This window comes from Canis aureus, chromosome 15 (assembly GCF_053574225.1).
Source record: "Canis aureus isolate CA01 chromosome 15, VMU_Caureus_v.1.0, whole genome shotgun sequence".
In the NCBI taxonomy this organism is placed as follows: domain Eukaryota; kingdom Metazoa; phylum Chordata; class Mammalia; order Carnivora; family Canidae; genus Canis; species Canis aureus.
Window position 1 is genome coordinate 52,009,757 of NC_135625.1, and position 7,862 is coordinate 52,017,618.

The 7,862-nt window shown below is 51.0% G+C and overlaps 1 protein-coding gene across 1 annotated transcript in view; it reads right to left on the bottom strand.

The window, feature by feature from the left end:
* Positions 1 to 4,259: 4,259 nt before the first annotated feature.
* The window catches only part of LOC144284782 (uncharacterized), a 27,593-nt gene continuing 23,990 nt past the window's right edge, over positions 4,260 to 7,862 (bottom strand). Inside the window, exons 3-4 of the mRNA XM_077849840.1 lie at positions 4,557 to 4,768; positions 4,260 to 4,448 (exon numbers count right to left, since the gene is read on the bottom strand). The gene's annotated coding sequence lies outside the window, so the exon portion shown is untranslated. The remainder of the gene's footprint in view (positions 4,449 to 4,556; positions 4,769 to 7,862) is intronic.

Below are 7,862 nucleotides of genomic sequence, written 5' to 3' on the forward strand. Positions count from 1 at the left end.
CGCCACCCAGGGATCCCCGTCTTGGCCATATTTAAGTGCACAGTTCAGGAGCCTCAAATACCTTTGTTGTGCAAAGAGCTCCAGAACTTTCCAGTCCTGCAACAATGAAACTCTGTGCTCATCAGCCCCCTAATTCTGGTCCTCCACCCCCAGCCGGTAGGAACCACCTCTACTTTCTATTTCTGTGATTTTGAGGGCTTCGGATACTTCCTATGGATGGAATCAGACAGTGTTGGCCATTTCGTGACTAGCCTTATTCTCTGAGAGTAGGTCGTGTCCTGGTGGTTCATCCACACACCAGGCTCTGGTACTTCCAGAGACCCAGAGGAAGGATGGGGGGGGGGGGCGGTGACAGGTCTTGAGGGGCTGCTCTGTCCCAAGGGATCCACCTCCCCTTGGGCTGGTCTTCACATTCTACCTAATTAGGAAGCCAAAGAAAGCCTGGGGATACTGGCACTGCCACCCAGGGCTCGGATCTACACAGGCTACATCTTGCTGAGAAAAGCCTCCCGCATTCCCCACCCTGTGGATGCCCCCAGTAAGGAGGATCTGTTCTAGAAACAATCTCCACCCTCTTTTGGGTGCTAGATCAATTCACATAAAATCAGTTCACTAAAATAATTAGATGAAAAGCCTTCAATCCCATCCTGTGATCATCCCAACCATGTGGCTCCCAAGAGTGGAGGTCAGTTCAGGGCCAGAGAGTCACAGCCCCAGTGGAATGTCATTTCCCCAAAATAGAGAAAATAGTCCATTGAGTTCAGAAAAAGCTCTCTTGTTCTAAAGTATGAAGCGTTTGGGGAGCTTTCTGAGTAAAACCCCAGCTTCATGTAACTCCTCATTGATTTAGCAAGTTGATCATTCGCTGAGTCGACCATTTTTTGCAAAATGATCTCTCAGCACAAGGGCCTGTGGAAAATCGAATTTTGTGGGGAAGGCTGGTTGGGCGGGGATCTGGGGGAAGGATGGGGGTTCCCTGCCCCCTAGTGGCTGTGTGGCTAATGACAAGGGCAGCAAAAGCGCCTCCCCAGCCCTACTCTCCCTTCTCCCTTCTCAGAGGGGGCAATGAGGGAGAGGGCTGGCCTTCTAAGAATCATATAAGCCTGGAAGGCACAAACTGTGCAAATAAGGAGTCGTCTACCGGGCCACGCACCGTATTAGACACAGGGGCTCAGAGACCTGCAGGACAAATCTCCATTCAAGGAGCTCAAATGATGGGAAGAGGGACGGCACCTGTGGTTATAGGCCAATATAACATGTGCTGTCATAGAGATGTGTTCAGGGTGCCATGGGAGCAAAGGGGAAACGCTGTAAACCCTACAAGGCGGAGAAACAACCAGGTGGGGAAACAAACTTATAAACAAAATAAACCGTTCATTTTCTCTGGCAGATACTGTCATGGAAGATATAATAAGACACCGGAGGAAGAATCTGCACACCGGAGCTTCCGCCTACCCTAAGTCCCTACGTCGTGGATATGTGCTTTTTTTCCCCGGCAAAGCACACTCAGGCAGAGAGAGAATGGCAGACCCCGAGGGCGCAGGTGCGTGGGGGTGGGGGTGGGGTCAGGCTGGGGGTAGGAAGACCAGCCAGAAGGTACTGCAATAGTCCAAGCTAGATACATAGGGAAAGAGAAACAGATTGATGATGTATTTAAAAGATGGAAACAACGAAATAATCGCTAAAGAGGCTAATTCAGGGTTGCTCTTACAAGTGTTCAGGGTGCCATATCCAAGGGAGTGCTATCGGCGATATAGACATTTCCTTATTTCAAAACATTGTGTTTTGAAATAAGCTGTTTAACTTCATAGACAAGAATTGTGTGTTTACTACAACTTTGGCAGATGGTAGGGAAGTCTCTTGTGACTAAATTTGTATATTTTGACAGTTTTCTGACGGAATTAAATGTCTTATTCAAACAGAGTCCTTGTTTACTACGGTAATTATTAAGAAATGATATGCTTATTTATAAATGTTTAACTTGAAGAAGAGACACCATTTTCTCATTCATGGAAAGGCCAGGGGTCACCCCAGGCTAATTGGCTGTGGAATGTCTGGGGTCACAGCACTTCTAGAGGCCTTCATGAGACAGAGCTGTGGAAGGCCCCTGTTGGGGGGGGTGTGAGATGAACACTTTAGTTTGGGGACACTCAGTCTAAGACCATAGAGACAGAGTAGGCAGAGAAGTCCAAAAGGTCATGACTAACCCGTCCTCCCTGTGTTATTCATACCCATACTGGAAACAACTGAAATCAAATAGGATAAAAATGATTCCTTCTTCTCGAAAGCATCCAGAAAGCAACAAAGCAGTAAGGAAACACCAGGCCAGAGCAAGAACCGAAATGCAAGCAGGAAGGTCTTCCCTAGGGCGGGTGTGTGACCCTCTGGGAGGATGAGAACCTCTGCTTTGCAGCCTCCCTGGGAGAGGGGATCAGTGGGAAGCCCAATGGGAAGTGTTAGAGCAAAACTGCCTTGGACTAACTTACCCCACCAGGGAAGACTCTGATAGTGGGCAGGAGAGGCCAGCCCCTGAAGCGCTGGCAGGGGCTGGGAGGATTGGTGGGGGGCATGCAGACCTGCTGGCCGGTTCTCTTCCATTCCTGATCCCTGTCCCAGAGGGGCTCTGAACACTGGCCAGTCCCCCCACACCGCCCCGCCCCACTCGTGTCCCTGCCAGTCATGCCCCGGCTGCCCTAGCCACCTAGCCAGCTACTTCCTAGCTTCTCTCTTCTAACGCTCCCCCCACCTCCCCATCCCCACTCCGTGGATGACCTCTCTTCTTCTTTCTTTTGGAAAACAGAAACGGTCCCAAAGCCCCACTACTACAGCCCCTACCCACTGCCCCGGCCTTGGGCTGTGCCACAGGCGCAGCTTGCCTTCCCTAACCGCGACCCCCCTGTCCAGACCCCGGCCTGAGCCCAGCTCCTCCGAGTGTATATCAGCCTCTATTCTTCACCCTTCTCAAGGACCTGGCTGTGGTGAGTGCCCCTGCCCCGGGCCATCTGTGCCCTCTCTTACTGGACCACTGTGGTCAGCAGGCGACCGTGCAGTTCTCCCAACTGTAAACAAGAAAATCCCCGAGGTGCCTGGGTGGCCCAGTCGGTGAAGCGTCTGCTTCGGCTCAGGTCATGATCTCAGGGCCCTGGGATGAGTCCCCCATCAGGCTCCCTGCTCAACGGGGAGTCTGCTTCTCCTTCTCCCTCTCCCCAACCCTCCCTACCCCCCACCCCCTGCTTAGAATCTCTGTCTCTCTTTGTCTCTCTCTCACTCTCTGTCAAATAAATAAATACAATTTTTTAAAAAGAAATGTCCCTTACCCCACTCTCCCCTCAGGCTACCACCCAATTTCTCTCTCCTTTGCTGCAAATTTTCCCAATATCAGAATCTAGACTCAAGATGTCCTTGGGAAGAGGCAATCTTTCCAGGCTTTTTTTTTTTTCTTCTTTCTTTCATTTTTGTTTAAAGATTTTGTTTTTAAGCCATTTCTACATCCAACGTGGTGCTCGAAGTCACAACCCGGAGCTCAAGGGGCCCAAGCTATACTGACAGGAGAAGCAGTGCGCCCCCAGGCTTTAATCCCCAGGCAAGGGGTGTTGGGGAGGGAGGCCGAGATGTAGAGGGGCAGCCAGTTGCTCCACCTACGCATGATTCTGGGGGCACCTAGCAGGACTTTTTCTACCCCTGTGCAGTACCCCAGGACATTTGCTCCTGCCACCAAGCTGCTAGCTGGAGAAGAAGTAAGCAGGATTTGCAATGAATTTCCTTCTGGTTTACGTCTCCTTGGAGCCTCTGGGCCCGGCCGTGCCCAAGCTGCAGCCATCATCCTCTCTCCGCTCTGGGATTCCCCAAGGGTGCTCTTAACTTTTTTTCTTTTCTTGTATGTTTTTGGTTTAGGGGTTGTCTGAATGTTTTGTTTTGTTTTGTTTTGTTTTGTTTTGTTTTGTTTTTCCTGATGCTGCTGCTATTTTGGGTTTTGATTCCTGAAATCTTTGTTTTGCTGTCCCCTCTTCTCCAAAGGAGACTCAGCAGAGGGGGGTGAGCACCAACTCAGCTGGCAGCAAAGGGATTAAAGAGTTGAATTGCTTCTGGAAGTTTCTAGAGAGACACAGGCCAGGCAGAAGGGTCCCAGAGACCAGAATCGACAGTGAAAATAGAAAGTTCTTAAACCCCGAGTGATCGATAATGGTAGCAGAACAGCTTTTAGAAGGTTAATAATGTGTTTGTATCAGACTTTTGAAAGGTCAAGGGTAGTTAAAAGCTAGCGAGAGACCCGATTTTGATGTAAAGAAAACCACCCAAAAGGAGGGAACATGTCAACATAAGGGGAAGGGGAAATCCTGGGAAATTCTGCAGCAGCTTTACAGCTTCCCAGAGCTCCCCGTGAGGAGAGATGGTTTCACACTGGTTCTTCTTCCAGAAGTTTCTCCAAATTCTCCAGATTTGTTCACCTATAAAAAGCAAAGATTTCGGGAGAGAGGAATTAGGGTTTAATAGGCATAGAGTTTCAGCTTTCCAAGGATGGATGGCGGTGAGATGGTTGCACGACATGACCGTACCGTGCAAATTCTGCTGAACGGAAGGGAAGGTCTGGGCCGCGACGTGACCTCCGCAGCATGCTGCTCCTCTGGGAGCCTGGTTCGTTTCCACATCTTCAGAACACTGCTGCCCACGAGAAGAGCTCCCTGCAGCAAGGACGGCATCGCTCCTGCTTCCGACTACATCCCCAGCTCCCGAAACAGTGCCAGCACATATGGGATGGTGCCCACAGCTGTGGACGAACAAAGGAGGGAGCAGGTGAATGAATAAATGAATGAATGAATGAGAAAAACCACACGCTCCTTCATTCCAAGTTTCTTGACATATATCCCAGGAGTTACACATTCCTCCTTAGGTTGTGTGGCTGGAGGAACAGAAATTCGGGCTGCCTTCGGGTGCTAGCCGGGACCACCACCACCCCCTCAGGAGGCCGTAAAGGGGAGGCCTGTGCTCAGCAGCCTGGGGCCCCAGGATTTGGGGGAGATGATCTCCGCCTCTCTGGGCCGGAGTACCTGCCACCGCCCACCCTCCCGGTCAAGGGCAGCTGCAGATGTCCCCTGGGGAACTGCCTTTGTTTAAAGAGTACATGTAGGGGCACCTGGCTGGCTCTGTCATATGAGCCTGTGACTCTTGATCTCAGGATCATGAGTTCAAGCCCTGTGTCAGGTGTGGAGATCACTAAAACAAAACGAAACAAAACAAAACAACTTGAAAAAAAAATAAAGAAAATATGTGTGCCTCTTCCCTAATCGAACCTGAGAATTCCCTCAGAGTCCCTAGATATGACACCCCTCAGTCTGTCCTGAGCTCTTCCCCCACAGGAAGGAAGTGGGGAGCTCAGAGTTTGGTCAGCCAGTAGGGTGACGAGAGTCTGCTGTCACTGGATGGAGGCTCCCCCAAGATAAACATGTCTAGAGGAGCAGACAGTGACAGTGCCAGGGAAAGGACAATGGGTTGCGGACAGGAAAGGGGCTTACTCCTTCTCCCAGGGGACGAAGGTGATCCCACCTGGCTTCATCAGGGATTAATTCCCCACCTTCCAGGATGTGCACCTCTTTCTCTTGTATCTTCTCTCTCTGCACATCCAAGCTCTGCGGGCCCTGCAGGGCACAGCAGCCCTGACACTCAACCCCAGCACCCCACAGTTTGGGAATAAAACAGCAGAGCCATGCTCTGGGTTTCGCTCACAGCCGTGCCATGAGGCCCCCCGGCCCGCTGTACCCAGCACCGAGGTCCTGCCAGGGTCTTGGCACTGAGTGTGTTAAAAACAGGAGTGTCTCCCGAGCAGTAGGCTCCAGCCTGCACACACCTGGACCGGCTTCACCTCCGTTCAGAATAATGTGATTGCTCCAAACAGCCCAGGCAGCCGCTAGACGTGTTGTTTCTCTCTCTATTACAGAATCTTCTGGGGACAGGGCATTTACCTGTTGATGGCGGGTTCATGCCTCACAAATAGAAGTCTCAGAGGCCCCATCAGCACACCTGGCCTGATCTACCTGCCCTGAGCCCCGTCACCCCAGCAGGCCCCGAGCTCTGAGGGGATTTTGTTCGGCCAGGGGGGCCTCGGTAGCCATGGTTCTCGGAGGGGCCTGCTCCCCTCTATGGCTCCAGCACCCTCTTCCTTCCACCATCAGCTCTGGACCCCTCCGACCGCTGACCTTGGCCAACATTAATGCCAGACAAGATGATGTTTGGGACTAATTAACAGCTTCCCTGCCCCCTGAGGCCACCCCCCACCACACAGGAGGAAACACTGGGAGGACATGACCATCTCCGGTGCCAAGAGCTGAAGCTTTAATTCCCAGGCTGTTGCTTCCCTGCTGAAGAAAAGCACAGAAAAGAAGCCAGGTTGGAGGCGAGCTCCATATGTGAATGGGAGCAGGTGTGTTCAGCACCCCCTCCCCTGCCCCCGACCTTCTTGGGCCTGGGCAGAAGCCACAACTGCTCATGCCCGGAACCAGAAAGCACCTCAGAGTCATCTGCCTCCTGCTTCTCAAATGTGGGTGCTCCTGCTCCATGGGCTATGGGCTAGTGCTGAGGCTCTGATGGACCATATGGATAGAGATAATAAAGAATCATTCAACACTCGTGAGTACTTTTGAGCTAAACAGAAACTTCCCCAAACGTCTCCTTTACAAGGGCTCCTGGGTGGCTCAGTGGTTGAGCGTCTGCCTTGGGCTCAGATCATGATCCTGGGGTCCTGGGATTGAGTCCCGCATCGGGCTCCCCGCAGGGAGCCTGCTTCTCCCTCTGCCTGTGTCTCTGCCTCTCTCTGTGTGTCTCATGAATAATAATTTTTTTAAAAATCTTCAAAAAAAAGTCTACTTTGCAGATGGTGGCTTTGGGATCCCCCCAAGGGTGTCACTTGAGCTAAGGATTGAGTCGACCCTTTCTGCTTCTCAGAAATGTCATCATTACATACGCCAAAAAAAAGTAATTATGTGAGAGGTGCAGAGATGAGAGGTGGTGCTAACTAACCTTAGTGTGGTAATCATTTTGCAACACATACGGGTTATCAAATCATCACATTGTATACCTGACTTACATATGTTACATGCCAATAATATTTCAATAAAGCTAGAGGAACACTTTAAAGTTTTTAAAGTCATCTTTTTTTTTATTTTTTAATTTATTTTTAAAGATTTTGTTTATTTATTTGATGCAGAAAGCGAGAGAGCATGAGCAGGGGGAGCGGGAGAAGGAGAGGGAGAAACAGGCTCCCCGCTGAGCAGGGAGCCCAATGTGGGACTCAATCCCAGGACCCCGAGATCATGACCTGAGCCAAAAGTAGATGCTTAACCGACTGAGACACCCAAGCGTCCCATCATCTTTCTTTTAAAAATAAATAAATACAGTTAACTGTAAAGGTATGGCATCCACGTGTCCTGACTCCTGGCCCATGATGTTTTTGGCCACACTTCACCAGGATTTGATCACATGAGTACCAGAAGCTTAATGAATTATAAGCATCAGGACCACAGAAGTCTCCCTAAGTGACAGTGCAACACAGCTGGAAAGGGCACAAACTTTCGGGCAGGTAAAGCTGCGCCAAGTCTTGGGTGGGAGCCAGGAGCAATCAAGTGGACCTCTACTTGATCATGTAGATCAAGAGGACCCCAACTCCCTCTCACCTCCTGACTCCTGAGCAGGTGCTCCCAGGACCAGCCTGCCCTTTTTCTCTCCTGCTCCTGCCTCCAAAGTCCTGACTCTGAGTCCCCCTGGATCCTGGCTCTGGCAGCTTCCAGCTCCGCCTCCATGGGTATGCTTTCCCAACTCCTGCTTTCTGCCCTGGCTCTCTGACCACTGGGGAGGACTCTCTGTGGTCT